Source organism: Cavia porcellus, unplaced genomic scaffold (genome assembly GCF_034190915.1).
Source record: "Cavia porcellus strain 051 isolate PalLab524CR breed Dunkin Hartley unplaced genomic scaffold, mCavPor4.1 scaffold_1, whole genome shotgun sequence".
Lineage (NCBI taxonomy): Eukaryota > Metazoa > Chordata > Mammalia > Rodentia > Caviidae > Cavia > Cavia porcellus.
This window is the reverse complement of record NW_026947484.1, coordinates 165,620,416-165,641,177: the sequence shown is the minus strand read 5'-3', so window position 1 is coordinate 165,641,177 and position 20,762 is coordinate 165,620,416. Positions and strand designations below refer to the sequence as shown.

The window sequence follows — 20,762 nt, the reverse complement described above, 5'->3', positions numbered from 1 at the left end:
TCTGTTTCCTAACCTAGAGACATTTCAGTTTACTAAAATGCAGCTTATGGACACCAGCATACTGATTCTTGAAGACCTTGGTTCTTGAAGACAGTGAGTGAAAAATTCTCATGTTATAGTTCTCAAAAGTGACACTGTGTTTGAGGTACTCCAGGACTGTTTCATGATTCTAGCTGGAGGCCTGTGTCTCTTTTCTGACACTTGAGAAATTAAGCCCCAGCTATAGCAATCTTGGTGTTTTCTGTAAGCCTACAGCTTTGATGCTGAGTTTTTAAAAGCTTAATTGTGAATGACTGTTAAACATTTTTCATTTGCCAGCTTATTTTTTTTTTTTTTTTTTTTTTTTTTTTTTTTTTTTTTTTTTGCAATAAGACTTGCTCTCTTCACTTGAGAATGGCCCAAGTTTGTTGGGAAAACAAAGTCTGTCTTATCACAGTGCTGCTGGTAAGGAGACGTGCGCAGCTTCCAATGCAGAGGAGACCTAGGACCATCCTGCTCGTGTGTGGCTCTGTGGGAAGTCTCATGGAGAAATGGCGACTGTGAAACTCAACCCTGTCTCTTCGTGTGGGGAACTGTGTTTACAAAAGTTAGCTGATTTCTCCTTAAAGTGCACACACATGAAAGAAAGGGAGGAAATTTTTAAAAAAAGAAAGAAGGGAAAATTCAGTGGGCCTCTAGGTGTTTTCCTGCTACTACAGGTTTAAAAAGCAACACAGAAGGCCTGTAGCCTGGGTTTTCCAGCTCCATGATGACCACAAAAGAGAAGATTCTTTTTCCTCTGTGCTCTTCTGAGCTCCAGTCAGACTTGGCGACCTGCTGGCAGCTATGTACCTGCTTGTCCAGCCTCACACCTCTGCCTGGGGCAACCCTTCCACCTGCATTTTCAAGGCCAACTTTCCTGGAACCCTTTGGACACCCCCACAAACATGAGTCTGTGAATTCCAGTGAGGTTACCGTACTTGTTTTGGGTTTGTTTTCCTATGTTCTTGTTTACTCATGTGCATGGTGGCACTCAGTGGTCTTTGCTAAAAACCCGCTTTTCTTGGACTTTGGGTTACGTCCTTAGTACTTCGGGGTTTGTGATGTCAGTGTCCCCTTGGTTTTTATCTTCCTTCTCAGCTTCCTTTGGAACTCTCACTGGATAGAAGCAGTCTTTGATTCTGTGGTATCCTCTGCAAATTTGGCTTCTTACATGAAGTAGCCAGTCAAGTAAATGTTCCCTGAGTTGAATTAGTTACTAAACCGGTTTTCTTCTAATTGAACAGCAAAGATTGGCTTTCCTTAGAGATTTAAATATAGCCATCTGCACTGGCACTGATTCTTTGTGTGGTATGGACAGGAAAGTTTTCCCAGAGCTCCTACTGTGCGTTCTTCAGGTGTTTGCTGGCATTGAGAGGCATGGGAACAGTAGTGTAGGTCAGGCAGGGCCACCTGCAGAGCCTGTGCCTCAGGCACATTGTGAGGGTGCCCTCTGACACCTCCAGCTATACTTCTCATCCCGGGTCCAAAGGCACCCATGGCCCCATAGGGTTACAGGACAGTCTCACTCTTTTGTCTCCCTGAAAGATGCCAGGAAGTGGTTGACCCTGGGACCCTGGGTTGTGACACATCACAATTCCTGGGCCTTCTGCCTGGACGGGGACATGGGGTTACAGGTGTGACAGGGCCTGGAAGCCAAGCTCCTGAGAGGATTGGCACTCAGACCTCGGCCTGGGAGTTGGCTTTTCCTCATGCCCTGGTCAATGTGGGTTTTCTGAGTGTCCTGTGCTAGGGACAGGCTCTCTCCACCACTCTCCTCTCCATCTGGTGACCGGCAAGGCCACTGTGGCAGCACTGTGAACTTCCTGTGAGACTGTGTCCCTCGTGGGGTGCAGGAGGAAGTGTGTCTTCGCGGTGGGACTTTCAAGAGTAGGTCTGAGCTGAGCAGAAATTCGTATCACTGCCATTCTAACGGCTGGCCACTTATCACGAGGCTGGGCTGGCATTGCTGATGAGCATGCACAGGTGTTGGGTCTTGATAAGCTTCTAAAGAAGTGGGCTATGTTTTTTTGAAACAGTTGCTAGACCTTGTTTCAGTTTCATTTTAGAAAAGAGAAGGAGATGGACGTTCTTTCCTCAGCAGAAGAGGACAGAAAGTTCATGGAAAATAATGCCTAAGATGCTTATGCACTGTTGGCCTCTGCTGTGTTTTGTGCATGTGTGCATGTATGTGTGAATATGTGCATGTGCAATGCATGTTCATGTATATGGTCTGTGTGCATGCGCGTGTATACATATGTTCTCACATGTCAGTGTGAGCACACACAAGCTCAGATGCATTGGTCATCAGGTTCATGCATCTGGTTTGTGTATGTGCTTGTGTGCACATGTGTTCTCATAGTCTATGAGCATACAAACTCACATGTGTTGGTCAGTATGTTCATGTGTGTGATCTGTGTATGTGCATGTGTGTTCTCACCTATATGTGCACAAGCTCCAGTCAGTATGTACCTACTTGTGGTCTGTGTGCTTGCACATGTGCATGTGTGTTCTCATGTCTGTATGTACTTGCGCAAGCTTACACAGGATGTGTTGAGGTCAGTATGTTCATGTGTGTGGTCTGTGCACATGCATGCACATGTACATGTGTGTTCATGTCTGTGTGTGCACACAAGCTCACATATTGGTATGTTTATGCTTGTGGTCTGTGTGCTTGCACATGTGCACGTGTGTTCTCATATGTCTGATATGACACAAGCTCATATGAGCTGATCAGTATGTTCATGGGTGTGCAGGGGTGCACACATGCACATGTGGCTGCTGGTGTTCATACTTAGAATAGAGTCTTAAAATGCATGCCACATGGGCTGTGTAACCTTGGAAGACTTATTTAACCTCTCAGTGTCTTTTATTCCCTTTCTTTTATCAAATTCTGTTTATTCCGTATCCTCTGAAACTGTTGCATGAAAGGAACTGTGGAAAAATTTTAGTGTTGAAATTATTCCAAGCCAAAGAGCATCACAATGGGACGATGCTGTTTAATTCACCCTCTTGAAGAAGCTAAGCGAATGGAAATGGGATCAAGTTAAAAAGACATTTCTCAGAGGACAAGAAAGACTGATATACCTGCCAAACTGAAATCATTCCTTGAATTTGTATTTTAAGTGTAATAGAAGATATTTTGGAAGTAACCAAGTAACTGTAGTGGCATTTCCTCCTGCACAGAACTGTGGTAAGAGGTGGTGCAGGCCGCACAGCCTTGTGAGCCCCGTCGTGGCACACACGTGTGCAGGGGTGGAATGGGGGCTTCCTGCTCAAGATGGCTCCCCTGGTCTTGTTTGAGGCCTGTAGGGGGTGCTTGGGGCAGGGACAGGAATGGCAGGGCCTGCTGTACAGGAGATGGTCATCTCCTGTGAACCCCTTGGGAATTTGGGGGAAATGAGAAGAGTGATTTCAAGGGGTTGTCCTAGGACCTGTGCCACTGAGCACAGAGAGAAATGTCTGTGATGATTCCAGATCTAGAGTAGACGCTACAAAGGGATCCTCAGACTCCAAGATCTTCCGCCTCCAGCGGAGAGAAGCAATAATTTATGGATCGTTTAGGAATTATAGTTGGGGTCTTTCTCCCCTCAATCCGCTCTTTCTCTGCCATGTGACCGGAATTCAATTATCAGTGCCATAAATAACCTTGCGGATGGGAGCCGTGTGTTTGGCAGTGAGTTTCTGCTTCCTAAAGAGAAGGGGACCTTCAGATGGTTCTAGAAGCAAAGTTCTAGAAGCCATGATCCGCAAGGCAGGCAGCCATGGGGCAGGGCTGCACCTGGAGGAGTGGGGCAGAGGAGTCCAGCCTGGCTGGCCACTGAGTGTGATGGGGCAGGGGAGACCCTGAGTGTTTGGGAAGCAGCTGCCTTCAGAAGTGCATTCGCCCAGCAGTCGTTCGTGTGGATCTTCAGGCCCTTTAGCATCTCCATAGCACGTCATGGGCAGCTGCCTTGAGCATGGTCTGTGCTGGCCTCCACGGGCTCAGGCAGCCCTGTGGGCCCCTGCGGCACTTGTCCTGCCTGCCCTGTGTCCGTGTTCCAGACTGGGAGAGGTCAGTGTTTCCTGGGTGGCAGTGGCATGTGCCTTGCAAAGTAGCCGTTCCACACCTATGCGGTCAGCAGGTAGCAGCTCAGGGACTCCTCAGGGTGCCCTTCTCACCACAGGTGTCCTCACGGGGAGGGCGTGACCCATGAGATCACCTCAGGAGTGGGGACACTGTTCTTGGTTATTTGTAACAGAACTTGACTGTCCAGCTGCATGGGGCTTGGACAGCGGCGATGAACCTTTTAGAGCTTTTGGGGACAGCAGACAGCTGCTGGGTCAAGAAAACAATTGTAGCTTAGCTCATCGGAGGTTAGAGTGCTCTGTGTTCCGTAGTGTTTTCAGCTGCAGAAGGGACTCCTTGGCATGCCTACCTGCCGGTCCTCTGATTTTCTTTTTTTTTTTTTTTTATTTAAGAGGAAAAAGAGAAAAACACAAAACAAACCAAAGCGGCGTAACTCTGATTTTCCTGATAGCTCCCTGAGCAAGGGTGGGCGAGTACTGTCACCTGCAGCTCAGGTGACAGACAGAAGCCCCGTGCTGGGCCAGCCCAACACTTTATGACCCTGGGAACCACCTGACTCATCTGGGTGACCATGGCATTTGGCTGCAGGGAGGAGTGTGGGGTCAGAGGCAGACAGGCAGCAGGTGCTGCGAGGCAGGAGCTGAGTCTGCTGCACAGGTGCGGTGTTGTCATAGGCGGAGTGCCATGGTGGTTTCCCTTCACCTTGGGCACCAGAAGGGTCATGGTGAGGGGTCATGGCTGTGGGGCTTCACTGTCAGTGTTGGAGTGGACGGCGGTGATTGTACATGAATAGGACAGGAGGCTCCTCTGGGAGGGACAGTCTGACCATATCCACACCCACCCCCCAGGTCCCTAGGCAGGGTGAAGAGGTGCCTGTGCCACAAAAGGGACACTGGGTCATGCCAGGCCCTGGCTGTGGGCCAGTAACACCTCTGTCAGCCTGTTTCCCTCCTGTGCTTCTGGGGGGAGGGAAATAACCGCAGGATTCAGCGAGGTGGCTTGTGTCACTCTGCAGCAAGAAAAAGCGGGCGGGCAGACTTGAGGGCACCAGGTTTGTCCTTGCTCAGCTTCAGACTCTGCTTGTCACAAAACCTTTCTGGGGTGTCACGAGCTTGTGTCGACCCTGGAGGTAGGGGGCCGTGCACCCAGTCTGCCCCAGCCGGCACTGGCACGCAGCGCCCCTGCCTGATGACGAAGAGGAGCTGGCAGCCAGTCCCCTTGCCCACCCTGTGGTGTGAGAGTGACAGGTGCTTTCCACAGTGGGGACAGGGAGGGGACTGCAAAATGGGGATGAGCAGGAGGCGCTGACACCCTGGTCGGGAGGTAGGGGTGGCCAGGACCCGCCATCACCTCAGGAGCCCTTTCCTGCCTCAGCCTGCCCTGCTGAGGGGACTGCTTCAGATAAAAACTGGCAGACAGGGAGCAGGGCTCAGAGGTCCTGGCACTGCCCATCAGCTGCGGCAGACACACCAGGCTCTGTGCAGGAATCATCGGTGGGATCCAGCAGGGCCCGGGGCAGGGCTGGTGCTTCTGAGAGGGTGGCTTCTCCCCAGCGCCAGCGGCGTGCTTCACAGCTGTTATCTTAAAATCCACACGTGAACTGGCCAGTCAGAGCAGGCACCGAGGGCTTCCTGGCACCTCCAGATGCAAGGAAGGCCGAGGCAGGGAGAGCACACATGCGGGCAGCTTGGACAGCACAGCAGGGCCTTCTGCTGATTTCACTTAGTTTGTCGTCAGTATTCGTTCCAGCATGTAATATCACATGTGTCTTGTGGACTCAGTTTATTAGAATGCCACATCTTTGTCAGTTTAATACCAGTCAGCTCTGCCCCCTGCAGCCCTGCAAAGTGTGGCTGTTTCTGTGCTTATATACATTTTTTAAAGACGCAGAATCATATTGCAATGAAGTGATTTTTAAAAATCTAGCTACTCAAGAGATGCTTGTTGTATTGTGTTTTTGTGGTTTCTAGTTATTTCTTTCTTGGTAAAAACAAAATTAACATCCTCTGTAGGGAACTTGGGAATATTGAGAATACCGAAAACAAAAAGGAAGTGACCGTGCTCTTCCAATGCTGCATTTACTTCTGCATGCTTGTAACAGACACACAGAAGCAGCTCATCCATTGTGAAAAGAGCACTAGTGCAGGTGACGTCACTCTACCTCCGTGCGGGTCCCGGTGCTGACTGAGGTGCCTGGCACTCCTCCTGCCCTCCGCCTGACACCTATGCATTGCCTCCCTGCTCCACAACGCCACAGTCACTAAGGACAGACAGCTGGACATGGCCCTGGTGAGCAGAGCCTCATCCTAACAGGAGGTTGCTGTGGGGTTGTCACAGTGTCAGCAGCATGGACTCTGTCCCCTGGGACACCTGGTTCCTGCCTGGTATCCCTGCCTCCTCCACAGCATCCAGTCTGCCTGATCAGAGTAGCTCTGCCGAGTGGCTCTGCCACTTCTTCTGGGAGACCTTGACATTTGCAAACTTTATTCTTCTACTTTTGTCCCACATGGTAGCCAGTCTTGCAAATCAACCTTGGGAAGTTAGCATTCTTAATGAAGATCTATAGGAGACTCTGCCCGTAGCAGTAAATCAGCTCTTCCCAGGCACCATCCGTCTCCCCTCCTGGCACGTGGGCTGGCGTGTGGCACCTCGAAAGCGCTCATTTATCTCCTGTGGGGCCATGGTTATCCCTCTGCCTGCTTCCCCATCACCAGGGAATAGGTGGACGCGTGTGGCGGGTTGTTGTGTGCTTGGAGATGCCAAGGTCAGCAGAATAGGCAGCAGAGGTGGCACACAGGCCCGCCTTACCTAGGGCAACACACCCCTCCTGAGGGAGGGTGCTGACTGTCTTTATGCTTTGTTAATTAAAGGTAAACAAACAAAACAACACAAACTCAGTTGTTACCTGGGGAATGCTGGTCATAGTGCCTATCTGAACCTGTCCTTCGGTACGTTGGACCCATAGTTAGCTGTGTTGTGATAGAGGATGGTGAACTTGTTTACTGTGTCTCAGCTTCACTAGGTGCTCTCTGGATGCCTCCCTTTCCTGCAGAGAGCAGAGTTGGAGCGGCCACACATGGGTGGGCCCATGAGCTCCTGGCCCGGCGTGGCATGCACTGCCTGGGGTGCTACTCAGGACAAGTCCCGGCTTAGAGGTCACACCACTCACGGCAGACTCAGTCTCTCCAGAGGTGACCCAGGTGGGTGTGGGCCCAGGAGAGGAGCCTAGCCACTAGGAGGCCAGAGCACTGGGTTAAGTGCTAGGGTTGCCTAGGAGCTGCTCCTGAGTCTGTCTCTCTGTGCCTCTGAGCCTCTGTCCTGGCTGGAAGGGGCTCTGGGCGCTGAGTCTGAGGTTGGGGCTCCTGTGACTGGTCCAGGGGACCCGCAGGGTGTGACATCCCAGAGCCAGGCACTGGAGTCTCCTGCCCAGAGCTTCGGTGCCGTATGGATGCTTGCTGGGGGGCATCTAGGACACGGCCGAGGGCACCTGGAGACAGTGCCTGGTACTAGATGTAGGAGAAAGACAGGCACCCCGTCAGTTTGGGGCCATGGACTGGCAATGTGTGGGGCCATTTGCTTCCTTCCCGTGTCTAGGTGTCTGTCTCCTCGTCTGTCAAGCGAACGTGACTGCATCTCGGGTGCCTCAGAGCCACAGCTGCAAAACAACTCAAAGGCTTTCCATGCCCCTTGAGGCCCTCATGGCCCAGCTGAGGACCTACAAGGTTCTAGGTACCAGGAGAAGTTGAGGGCAGCCCTGTGCTCCTGAGAAGCCTCAAGGGTGTGATCCTGGGGTCACAAGCTCGTCATGAGAACACACCCACATGCGACCTCTCCAAGACCAGGTGCCTGCATCTCCACCCTGGGGCGGGCGCTCAGGCAATCTAGCTCACGGTTGGGTAGGGCAGCCCTGTCCTTCTGCAGGCCCATCCTGCCTCGAGGCCACAGTGGCCTCTCGGCTAACCTTCTCATGTGAGCGGCAGGTTCCAGGTGGACTGGGATTCTCCATGCATGCGGAGAACTTGGCCCACACAGGCCAGGAAGGCACAGTGCTGGGGGTAGGGGTGTGCTGGTGCCCCACCCAGCCCCTGTGCCAGGGTTCACGGCAGGGTGCTGCACTGGTCTGTACCTCTTGCCCTCCAAGGCCATGACCAGGCCTTCTGTCCCTCACCCTGCCACCCCAGCTGGCCCCAGGCTTGACCACCAGCACTGGAGAGAGGACATTAAAAAACCCACACCTCTGACTCATGCTTTGATTTTGCAGCCTGAAGAGGCAGAGATGCCATAAGGAGCTTTTAGGGGCCATCACCGTGGAGCCTCTTTATTGCCTAGCAAAAGCCTTAAATGATGATGGGAAACCTCATTATTGATTGGCTGACTCTTAATTCTTCCTCTTTGGGTTTTGAAGTAGAAGCAATGGCCCAGAATATTTATATTACTCATTGGATACATTAAATGAAACATATGCAAGTCCTGCAGCCATTTAAGATGAGGTTGCCACACTGGTGAATAGGACTTTATCACCAGCGGGGAGAACAGGGGCTTTTAGTTGTGGCTTCTCTGGAAAGCACTGATGTTAAGAATGGCTGGGCAGAGGCCTTGGGGCTCTCGGAAGGGGCTGGGTGTGTGATTTCTTGGAGAAAACTCCTTGGGCTCACCCTGCAGGACTCACAGGTGTGTGGGGTGGTGGCAACGTGGCACAAAGCTTTGCCCCCAGCCATAGGCCTCACCGTCTTCTTGGTGGGAGCTGTATAGGGCTGGTGATTGTGCTGTGGGACTCACATCTGGCCCATTCTGCATGAAGATGCTGGGAGGCATGGGAGGTACCACCTAAGCTCTAGGAGTTAGACCCTGTTCCTGTGGCTCAGCTGAAAGGTGGCCTGGAGAGAGAGTTGGTAGATTCTGCTGCATGACTCAGCTAACAGAAAGGGCCATGATTTTTTATGGTTAAGTGAGTCATCATTCAAGCTTCTGAAGGACTTTGACCCCTGGAAGGGACTGGGCCAAAGGCAGTGAAATGGTTAACATGCCTGCTTGGCTTCCAGGTTCCTCAGATCAGCTTCCTGCCTTACAATGGGTAATTGTTGGCCCTTGTTGTGCAGATGCTGGTGCAGATGGAGCCCTGTACCTGCATGCATAGCAAATGAATTAGACTGGCAATCCCCTTTATAAAGCATAAATATGTAATTTGTTCAGCTGTTGTAATTAAATATGTATGTGTGAAACAGCCACCATTCAGGTCATTAATGATGCGCCACGCCAAATGAGCGCTCACAGACAGCAGGTACATCCCAGTGGCCAGGAAATTGCAGGCAACGTAGCCCCGCATTTTCCAGGAAGGGTGCGGGAAGCAGCTCTCGGAAGAGGCTGTGTGTACAATCATTTCTATTTGAAAAGTACATTTTTGTTCTACATGAAAGCCTGGAAGATGGAATTACTTTTGTTGCCAGTTTGGCTTTCTCATTGTTTAATATTTTATCATACAAATGCCAGAGACTTTATTAAATGTGCTGCTTGGTGATAAGTGTTAAGTATCTACTTACATATAAGCCAGCAGTCACTCCCTTTTGCTACATGATTGCGATTGAATTGATGTATCATAGCACCTTGGAATGCCTTGATTATTTCATTGCATTAAAAAATCTTGTAATAACTCAGCTCTATTCCCCACTGATAGATAAAGAAATTCCTCTGGTAGTAAACAGTATTTTTATTTCCATAGAAATTGGACTGAGAAAAATGTAGTTATCAAAATATAAACAAGTAAAAGTGGTAAATTTGCCTCTTGTGTTCTGATTTCCAATGAATTACTTGTGAATCCAAGGAATTTCCTAAGAAAAGTGTCATCTGTGGGTCAGAGTGATAGTTTTTTAAATTTTAAGATTCAGAGTTTGTAAAAAGAATGCTGTGAGGAAAATAATTATTCCATCCTTGCGTGGTTTCAGGTTACAGTTTTTGAAAGTACTTGAAGCTGGAATTTAAATATATGAAAACTATTTTTACCTTGAATTCCTTCTGTATTTGTGCTTTGGTTGCCTACAGACAGACTATTTTTAACGCTCATGTTGTTTTGACGGTTCATACTGAGGCTGCAAGAGCTAACCATCTTGACCTTTCTGTCCAGCAGGGCAGCGGGAGGAAGCACCACAGAGTTCATTCTGTCTTGTTCACAGCTGGGAACAGAACATTCCTCTGTGACCCCCTTGCACACAATTGGCTGGGATCCCTGGAAGCTGGACTTGATACTCTAAATCCCTGGCTTCTGAGGTGGAACACAGATCAAACTCAGTGGCGCATTTGGTTAAGAATTAGACAAGAATGCAGTTGTTAAAAGTTGCACAAACAATTGGAAGTGGAATTTTTTGATACAGTGATTTTAGTTTTGCAACAAATTCAAATTTAGAAACTTCCTGAAGCCTAGGGTTAGTGAAGATCCAGGATCTTGAGGAATTTTCAAATTTAAAACTCTAAATTGTGTACAGGTATAAAAGCTTCATTTTCATTGGCAAACATTTCAATTAAGCAAATGTGTATTTTATTTGAAACAGATGAAAACATAACAGCTTGGTTTGTTTTACCTATTTTTCCATAATATCAGCAAAGTGACTTAAGTTTTTATCTTCATATTCCTTGATTTTTCTGTTCCATTCTCTATAGAACTCTTTTGTTCAGAAAAACAGAAGTATTTCATGTGCAATGTTAAAGAAAAGTTTGATTCTTGCAACTTTCTATAAAGATAAAAATATTTCATAGATGACAACAATTGAAAATATTACGACTTATCTTAATTGTATTCAAACTCTTCCCAGACAACTGAAAACCATGAAAAGACTGTTCTCTGTCAGCTACATGTTTAGCATTACTATGAATTCATAACTTTTCTTAAGATTTTCTTCAAGGTCCCTTTTTTCTACTCAGCTCTTTTATCCCAGATAGAGATCTTAGTCTTTTGATGGCCAGCTGCTATTTCTACTTGTTTCAGAATTAGAGCACTGGTAAAATGGCAGTGTATATATATGTGTGTATACATCTGTATTTTTTTGAGAGAGAATTTGAAGGATGAATGACTTTGTATAAAATGCTTTATTATAGCCATCTATCAGAGATTTCCTACACTTTCTAGCAGGAATTTCAAAGGTGTATAAGTTCATCACACGATGATCAAAGAATTCAATTGCAGAACACTTAGGAATAAGAATTGGGAGGGGAGCCCTGCACCTGAGAAAGTGGGAAAATAGGGGAAAGATCACAGTCCCTAGTAGGTAGTTTCAAGATGGAGACGCTTGTTTTGCAGTTGTAGGGACAGTTCTGAAGTGCGGGTTGGGTTCCTTCTGGCTCCTTGCTCTGGAGGAATGGATGTAAAACCACCAGTATGTTTTCTGGTCTTGTGTTAACTGTGGCGAGGTTGTGCATTAAAGAACATGACCATTACCGAAAAGGGTGGGAACACCCAGTGGCCACTGGCTAGTGGCCAGGTGATTGATGACAGCACCACAGAAGGGCCTGGCCAGTGTGCTGTGAGCCTTTGCTGGCAGTTGCTGTTTTGGCCACCACTGCCGTAAACACTTTCCCTTGGATGTTGGTTTTCTGTTGTGTCTGGCAGCCACACAGGGCTGCTTGAACTTTAGCCAGAGGCAAATATTTATACATCAGAGTGTGCAGTGTTCAGCTGGTCAGGCCTGAGAGCGGCCTGGCGCGTCGGCGGGAGGATGCGTCTGCCTGCGCCTTCCTTCCACTGCGTCACACGCACGGGACCACCTGGAGGCTGCCGGGGCGCAGGCTGCGCCCCCCTCGAGCACAGCCGGGCTGTGCTGCCAGGAGGAAAGGAGCCGCCTCTCCTGACGTTTCTGTCGGCCTCTGCAATTCATTCCTCTTGGAAAGCGTACAGTTAATATTTTTCTGGAACCTTGTCAAGCTTCTGACAGAGTCCGAGTGCATGCCGAACTGTGTGAAACTGAGCCGGAGAAGCAAGTGGTGAGAAATCTGTTTCCACTCAGATCTGGAAGGTTCAGTAAAACAAAAACAAAAACAAAACAAAAAAACAACCAAAACAGAAAGCTTCAGGGGGCACTGGAGCGTGGGATGGCCCGGCCGCCATCTTAAGGAGCCGGCGAGGCGACTTCCGCTCCCCACATGGCGGCCGGCTCAGCCGCAGCCAATGGGCGGACGGTGCCTGGCCACATGACGGCCACGAGGCGGCCGCCATTTCCTCGCTCCGCTCCGGAAGGAAGGCGGGCTTCCTCGGAGCTGTGCTCTGCCCTGCGTGCCAAGCGCACCTCGGAGCGTGTCTAGCGGACTGGCTCTTGTCCACGGAGTTATTTTAGTAGGTAAAAAGTCTCGAAGCACTTGAGCTTTGTGCATGCTTTATGTAAAATGGATTTCCCTCTCTGGCCCGGGGCCAAGGCTGCGGCACACTCGCGGGGTGAGAAGAGCTGCTCTGCTGAGAAGCGGGTGGACCCACACACTGATTTTTTGGCTTCTGACCAAACAAGCTAGATGGATGCCAAAATCCAACAAAATAACACATTATTGTGTGATAGGAGCTGTGCTCCCAGCGAGCAGGAACTCAGAGGAACTTCATACTGGCCTTTTTAAGAAAGCAGTGTCTTTTCGGGGACTTTTTTTAGGAAAACGCCAAGAAAATGGCAAAATGCAACCTGGAGAGTGAGGTGTAATTTACACATGAGCCCGAAGGAAGGAACTAAGAGAAACAGAGGAGTTTAAAATTACTTCCATGGACTTTTCCCCAGACATAACACAGTGCTCTGGCTGGACTTGGCCTCAACTGTTTTAACCCTGCAGGGCCTGCCTGTGTCTGAGCTGCCTGCCTAGGGAACTGATTTAACCACTTCAAAAGAAGCTAAAAACCCAGAGACAGCTGCAAGTTCCAGAAAGGGAAGTTTAGCAGATTCATGAAAAGTCACAGAAAACTTTGTAAACATAGGTGCTTCGTTAGACCTTTACCGTCTGACGTCTGACTTGGAGGGAAGTCTGTGGATGTCTCATGGGATCTTAGCAAGTCATAAGGATCCTATGCACCTCAGTTTGCACATACATATGCAATAAGGACACTGAAGAATAGGGTTCCTCTGGGCTCAAAAGACAGAAGTTGAATAAATAACTGCAGTATGTATAAAACACATCCTCATTTCTGTATGGAAATTTGTTCATCAAAAGACAAAGGGTCTATCCGGTTCCAGATGCTATTAGTTTACCCAGACAACTTCAGTAATCCTGATAGTTCTCAATTTTCTGTTTGTACTCTTCATGTGGTATCCAGGGTGTAGTTTCAAAGAAGTTAGTTTGTATCCTCCCTCTGTTTATAGAACTACATAGTTTCCCATATATTTAGAATAAATCCCAAATCTGTTGCTATAGACTGTAGACCCTGAGTGGACTAGCTGCTGTACCTACCTCTCCAGTCTCACTTCATTTCGATTGCTGTTTGGATGCACCAGCCTCACTGGTCTTTTGGATTTTAAAACCTGCTAATCCCCTTGCCACGTACTATCTGCTTAAAGTGCATTTTCCTTCGCTCTTCTTATAGCTGGCTTACTCTTGCCTTTCAGCTCTCACTTCAAGTGATAACTCTGTAGAGGACTATTTAAGACTAGCCTTCCTGTTTGTGTTTTTCATAGTGCTTTTAGCAATTTGAAATGTACTTCTTGATTTATTTGATTATTCATGTTTATTTACTCATTACTCTTTCCCAATCCAGTGTCAGCCTTACAATGACCACTTTTTCTACTTTATCCATGGACTCCCATGGATCACATTGGGAATGGAATATTGGACAGGTTACAATAAAATCTGTAATTCACCTTAAATTTCAATTTCACCAAAATCCTAAATCTAATTACCAGTATGAATAAAGTATTTGTTACAAGATCTCTTGTTAAACCTACACAGGAGAGAATACAAAGCGGTGGGCATCAGTCTGTCCGTACCCAAGTCCACCCTTGAACTGTCATGTGAACTGCGGCTGGGGATCCTGACACTCCAGACCCATGTGTTTGCCTATAAGGTGGGAACTAAACAGAGTTGTCCATTACAGTATTGCTGTAAAGACTGCATGATTTCATGTTGTAGAACTCTTTAGCATACAAATGTTTAAGATTACTGTTGCTGCCCTTGCCAATCATTAGTGACTGTGCCAGGCTCCCTACTACGCAGTGGACAGACAACTGTAATAAGAAACTATCCTTTCCAGTAGAAAACACTTACACGAAGAGGTGAATTATCTTTCATGCATTGTGGCAAGAGCACTTGAAATACAGGATCAGAAAGTTGCAAAAAAGGAGTACAGGTGCCCCAGGGAGGGAAACATTTGATTCAGGTCATCTTTTAGATAAAACTTGTTTCTATTTAATTCTTTGACTAATGTACCTAGGTGTTTTGCATACACTGTTTTATCTAATCCTTGTAGGGCTCTTCAGAATTAGTGCCATTGGCATTCCCATTTTAAAGAGAAGACACTGAGGCAAAGAGAAATGGCAGGCCTGAGGTCATATAGCTGTTCAGTGTCAGTACTGGGTTCACTCCTTTTTTGCAGTGTGTGCTATCCCTGACTTGTCATTCTGGGAATTCAGTCACATATTTTGTCTTCATAGTACACAGAATCTTAGAAGGATCTACTGAAGAGCCAGTTTTACCTGGCAGCCCTTTTTCCTAAGGAGTAAACTGTTGACTGTCACGGTACCCACCTACCTTGGAGGGTGATTTCAAGAGTTAACAGAGATGATCCTGATAAAATGTTTAGCATGTTGCCTGGTATATGGTGAACATTTAGCAAGTGTTTGCCATAACTACCACTACTGTTATTCCATGTAGAAATGAAATCTGTGATTCCTGGGACCTGCCTGGGTCCCTCTTCCCGTAGTATAGTGTCCACGCTTAGAATGTCACCTCCACAGAGCCTGAGCTCTCAGCAGCTGGCCTGGCACATGACCCAAGTTGCCAGCACCATCTTTCTGCTGCCTCTCTGACTGCCATCACTGCCATGATAATCTGAAAAATCTCTTTTTCCAGTTTTCATTTCACCCAGGAGTGGCTGCCACCTTCTGTGGCAGGCTGACCTGTCCTCTGGTGCTGCTCCTCTATAGGCTTGAGCTGAGCTGGCAGCCACAACCTGCTTCCAGTCCTCCTGTGGTACAAAATTCTACAAAATCATTTTATAGTTTCCCTGCTGTAAAGACTTCAGAGCTGTGAAGATCCTGTGTTTCACACTGCAAGTGTCCTGTGCTGGCTGAACCCACCCTGGTGTCCATGTCCCTGGAAAAGGAGCCCCAGGGAGGGGTCTGGGCCCTTCCCTGTGGAGTGGGCAAGGTGGCTACAGGCTGGGAGGCCGAAGCAGGCTGTTCCTGGGGCTGGACTCTGTCCCCAGCGTGGGGAGCTGGTTTGGCCAGGCGTGAGCTGCAGCAGCACTTGCTTGTCCTTGAAGTTTTCTTGTATGACCATCTTTGATTCAGAGGAAGAAGAGCTCGGTGCCTGAAAGCACCCAGAGTTACCACACAGAAACGGCCAGCCGCGCAGAACAAAGGCCTCTGTTGTGTGGTGTGCTGGGAACTGAGAACAGGATACCAGGCATTTCTTTTCTCCTTTTCTTTTTTATTTCAGCTTGAAAAATTCTCCCCTCTGAGCTGTGCTTCCTTGCTTGGATCTTAGAGCAGGGTGTGTTAGTAACTGGTTCAGTGCCTGGCCTGCCTCTGCTGCGACTGAGGTTAGGCAGATAAATGGGACTGCTGCCGGTGTCCTCATCGTCCCCACTGTCTCTGCTGGGTAGAGTCTTGTCAGTCCAGGCCTGTGCAGACAGAAGAAGTCTGTGTGTCTCGAGTAGTGACCAGCATGAAGTGGATCTCAAACTCCTTCAGTGTTTTCCTTTTCCCTGTCGCTGTCCTGCCTGACTTGTGGTTTTTACAAGTGACATTACTTAAAGCCACACTGGTTTGGTGCCTGAGCTGGTATTCAAAGCCCTGTGTGTCTGATCCCATCCAGGGGCAAGTCACTGAGGCTTAGTAACTATTTTCTCATTTGTGAAGCAGGGGCAGCGAAGACCTGCACCCCAGTAGGCTCATTGTGCAGAGGACCTGGGACCACGTGAGACGCGGTCCGGTCACGGTCAGGCAGTTAGGCCAGCAGGGGCCCGGCAGGCACTTGTGACCAGGTTGAAATTTGGAGCTGGTAAGAGGCGGGAAGTATTCTGGGGCCCAGGAAGTGGAGGCCCTGGTGGCAGGGCTGGTAGCCCTGGGTGAAGGTAGCATGGGCTTGGCCTTCCCACTACCATGGTGCCAGGCAGCGACCTGTCTGAGGCGTGGTGTGGGAGTCCTCTGAGGTGCTGGTTGCCTCCTCTGGTCGCAAACAAACAGGCCCAAGTCCCCAAGTTTGCGGCCCAGGCGCTGTGACACAGAAAAGACTCGGATGGCCTGCACCTAGGGTGCAACCCTGTGTGCTCTCTGACCCTGGGACTGAGTTCAGGTCCACCTTGGCTTCCCTGAGCAGCTCACATCTCAGCTTTAGAAGGGGTGGCACTGATGGCTGCCCCCATCACAGTGCTGTGTGATCACAGTGGCACTGAGTCAGCCCAGGAGATGAAATGAAGGTAGTAGTGCTGAGTGACAGCTCCAGTGGCCTTCAGCAAGTGCCTGGTGCACAGGGGCCCTGCTCCTAGCCCGGATGTCTGCCACCTCACCTGTGCTCAGTCCCCTCATGAGGGCTCCTGCCTCTGCAGGAACAGACAGCCCCTCTGGCTCCTGGGGCCACTTGCAGTGGGTGAGGTTCAGCGTGGGCAGTTGCTCATTATCTCTGTGCTGAGAGTGGATGGGGACATGGCCCGATCCCAAGTGGGGCTGCTGCATGGATCAGGACTTGGATTCCACAACCTTGGCATCCTGTCTTTTGCTCATGGTGCAGATACACTCCTTACCCCATTTCCATGGTTGTGTTACAAGACTTGGTTTGTAGTGTTTTCAGATTTTATGTACTTTTTTTCAAATTTTATTAGCAAATGTTTACGCAGTGGTTGTGTTCCTTGTGAGGAGCTGGCCCATGTACAGAACACAGCTCATTCTCTTTCCGTTTGGTTTTTCTTCCTCTCCTCTCTCCCTCCATCTCTTGGTCCCCTCCCGTTTGCAAAAGATCTGTCTCCCTGGTTCTTATCATCCTTTATTTAGCTCTTCATGTGTATTTTAGGTTTTTCACACAAGAGCTTATGTACCTGATTTGTTTCACTTTAACACTGTGGTCTCAAGGTGCCTCCATTTTCCTACATATGACTCAAGTGTGTGCTTTACAGTAGCAGAGTGGTGCTCCACTGTGTGTAAATGCCACATGTTCTTTTCCCATTCATCTATGAGTGGAAGCTTGGGCTTTAATCAGGCGCAGGGCAGAGTGCTAACTCATCTGTGTAAAGGTTTGTTGCAAATTCTATCATCCCTGTACTTTGTGACATAACTGGACATAATTGTCCAGTTCATAGTACCCGCTGAAACACTGCAACAGCAAACTGATTTTCTGAGTTTTAGGGAGCCGCAGTGTTTGGAATCCATGAGTGGGGGAAATCCGGGCCCAGGATGAATGAGGATGCACCAAAGCTGTGGACCAGACTTAGGTATGGTCCGTGGTGGATGTCCATGGCCCGAGACGTGGCCTAGGCCTGGATGTCCTGCAGGCCTGGCTGCTTCTCCCTTCTCATCCCAGCCTCCGACCATTTTCTCTGTGAGCACCGAACTCCCCTGGCAGATTTTTAATTGAGGTTTTGTACTCTTAATGGTCTGGTACTAGGAAAAGCCGACTTTGTGCCAAAATTTTTCCAAGATCAGATGAGGGCTTTTGATACCACACTAAATTAAAAATAAATAAATAAACTGGCAATGAAAAGGAGGGGTTTTTCCTTCCTTTTTCCTTTTTTTTTGCAACTGAGTGAGCAGACCCACTTGTGAATTTCAGGCATGTTTTCTTAGAACTTCAGCTCTGTGTTGCTGCTCAGCTCCTTAATCTGTTACTGGGTAACCCCAGAAAGAATGTTAGACCCGACCATTAGGAGATTGGGGATTTTGCCTCCTGACCATTATTGAAATTTGACAACATTCTCTTAGTGTCTGCTTTCTTTTAAGGATTTGGCTATCAAAAATAAGAGTAAATGAAAGAAACCAAGAGAAACTAATGACCAAGTGAATAGTAGTATTTAAGGTTGTGAGTTGCCATGCTACCAGCCTCCCTCTGGCCTGGGGGTGACGCTTGCTGCGTTTGCTGGAGGCCGAGGTGGTTTGTGCAAGCTTCTGCCCTGACAGGAGACCCCCACAGTGCCCATGGGAATGTGTCTTGCATGGCTCCTGGCCATGCCCGTCCTTGCCAGCCCAGGCTGTGTCTACTGTGTACCAGATCTTGAGCTCAGATTCGGAACTCTAGAAGATGTGGCCTTGGATTGTGAGAATCCTCTGTGAACTGGTCCTCGGACGGGTTGGGTTTGCATCCCAAACCAGCACAACTTGAACGGAGCATGGGCTGTCCCCAGTGTGCCCGGCTTTTGCCACGCCCAGCCACTCACCACCAATGGGGTTTACACCAGGTCACAAAGTGTCCTATGTGGGTGGAAGTTTTATCTCTGCAACTCAGAATGGTCGAGTATGAAATGGAGCAGAAAAATGTGGTGACAGAGGGGGTTTCCTGTGATTTTAAGGTTTCTTTCCATCCCTGAGTGCCACAAGAATGATCTGTTTTTCTGGCTCCTAACTTCTCTATACCAAGGAATAGGGATGTGGGTTCCCTATGTGCTGATTGGGACTCCCTCTGTTACCTCTTCCTCCTTCCAAATAAAGATCGAACAGCTCCTAAAGCAGGTAAAACAGAAAAAGTGCTTCTAACCTGTAAGCAAAGTTAATATTCCTCCTCTAGTGGCAAAATGCACAGTAGACACCTTCCAGTGTTATTCTGCAAATATTCTGCTTATTAGTTGTAGTAGGATAAAAGATAATCATCTATAGTGACATTTTGCTTCTGCCAAAGATGATACACAGATACATTTGCTGAAAAATTTACAAATTCATTGGATCCTAGAAATAAGTTCTAACCGTTAATGTGAAGTTTTTCCTTTAAAAGTTTCCCCATAATGTACTTGCTGCCTCTACTAGAAATACCCAAATGCAAATATCCCACTGCAATAGGGCTGACAATTTTAATGCAGATATTTAAGAATATGTCTCCTTATGCTTACATGTTGAAAAAAAAATTAGGGCTTTGTCTGCATACATCTAGAATCAACTTAACTTTTTGACCCAATTAGCTGATTGGCCTGATGAATTTAATTAAAATAGGGAAATGCTTGTGCAGAGAACAGCATTAGTATAATGTGGTGGTTAAGATGAACAAGATTGATTTGATAATTAATTAATTTGATTAACAAGATAGTTTTATGTCTAGTGGAAATCTTGGTTCAGCTCCTTCCCAGCCATGTTGCCGCAGCCTCACAGCACCTAACCCTGCACCGTGCATGGAGGTGTTAGAAAGCCCCTGCCCCTGTCTTGGGAATCCCATCGGCAGTGCACAATGCCGAGGGAGTCCTGTGAGGTGCTGAGTGCACCATGTGGCTGGAAGTCAGTGGCAGAGGAGAGGACCATCAGGTGTTCCTGGTCGCACAGTCTGTGCCCTGGGGAGGACAGGATAGGCAATACCTCCAGGTCGCTGTCGGGGTCTGGGGGAGCAGGGTCACCACTTTTCCAAAGGCCGTGGATTCTTCCTGTGTGTGGTCCACAGCTTTGCAGCACAGACACTCCTCTTTGCTGTGCTCGCATCAACTTTAGGCTTCAATTGCCAATTGAGATGCCGTAATGCAGACACCGCTCAGCTCCTCTGAATTAATTTGACAGAGCCTGAGAGGCCGATGAGGATGGGTGAGGAGCCTGGCTCTGAAGGCAGTGCACTCTGTGCTGCAGGAGACCCACCCTTGTGCAGAGGCAGGACAGGGCCCTGTGGGCGCAGCACTGTTTCAGCTGCCACCACCTCAGCCCCTGCAGCCTCTTGTCTTCCATCCACCTCCCGCTGCATGTGCCTCTGACTTCGGCAACCACATTTCCCATACCAACGACCAGGAAGCTGTGTGGAAAGGTCTCAGTCAGCTCTGCAGGGATGTGGGTAGGCACAGGTTTCCCTGTTCCCTCTGTGTTTTATGAATCATGAATCTGGCTGAACTGGGCTCCTTTGTCAAGGGTCCTGGTAGCATGCACGTGCTCAAGCCATTGTGAGCGTGCTTCTCTGCAAGCAGGGTCACCTTTGCCACATGAGAGGTAACCAAATACCAGGCATGTGAGCACTCATGAAGGCTGCACAGGAGGGCAGCCGCTCGGAAGGCTGAGGCAGGAGGGCAGACTCGAGCTCAGCCTGAGCAACTGGGCGAGACTGTCTCAGGATAAAGTTTTAAGGAGGGCCTGGGCTATAGCTCCGCTGTGGAGCATGTGTGTGACACCCTAAGTTCAGTCCGAGGGGGCAAAAGAGAGAGAATGTGAACTTGGATGGGAACTGCAACCCGGGGAGTGTAAGTCCCTCACCTAAATCATGATTTGTTTGGTCCCTTTCATTTCGACATCCAGTCTCCACTTTTCTCAGTCCACAATGTGTTCCCCTGGACTTCCTTACACGCTTTCCTCTATGCATTATTCTTCTATTTTTCTTTATATTGTGTCCC

The 20,762-nt window shown here is 48.5% G+C and overlaps 1 protein-coding gene across 8 annotated transcripts in view; it reads left to right on the top strand.

The window, feature by feature from the left end:
* The window catches only part of Nfia (nuclear factor I A), a 421,148-nt gene that overhangs the window by 203,627 nt on the left and 196,759 nt on the right, over positions 1-20,762 (top strand). The gene's annotated exons all lie outside the window — the stretch shown is intronic.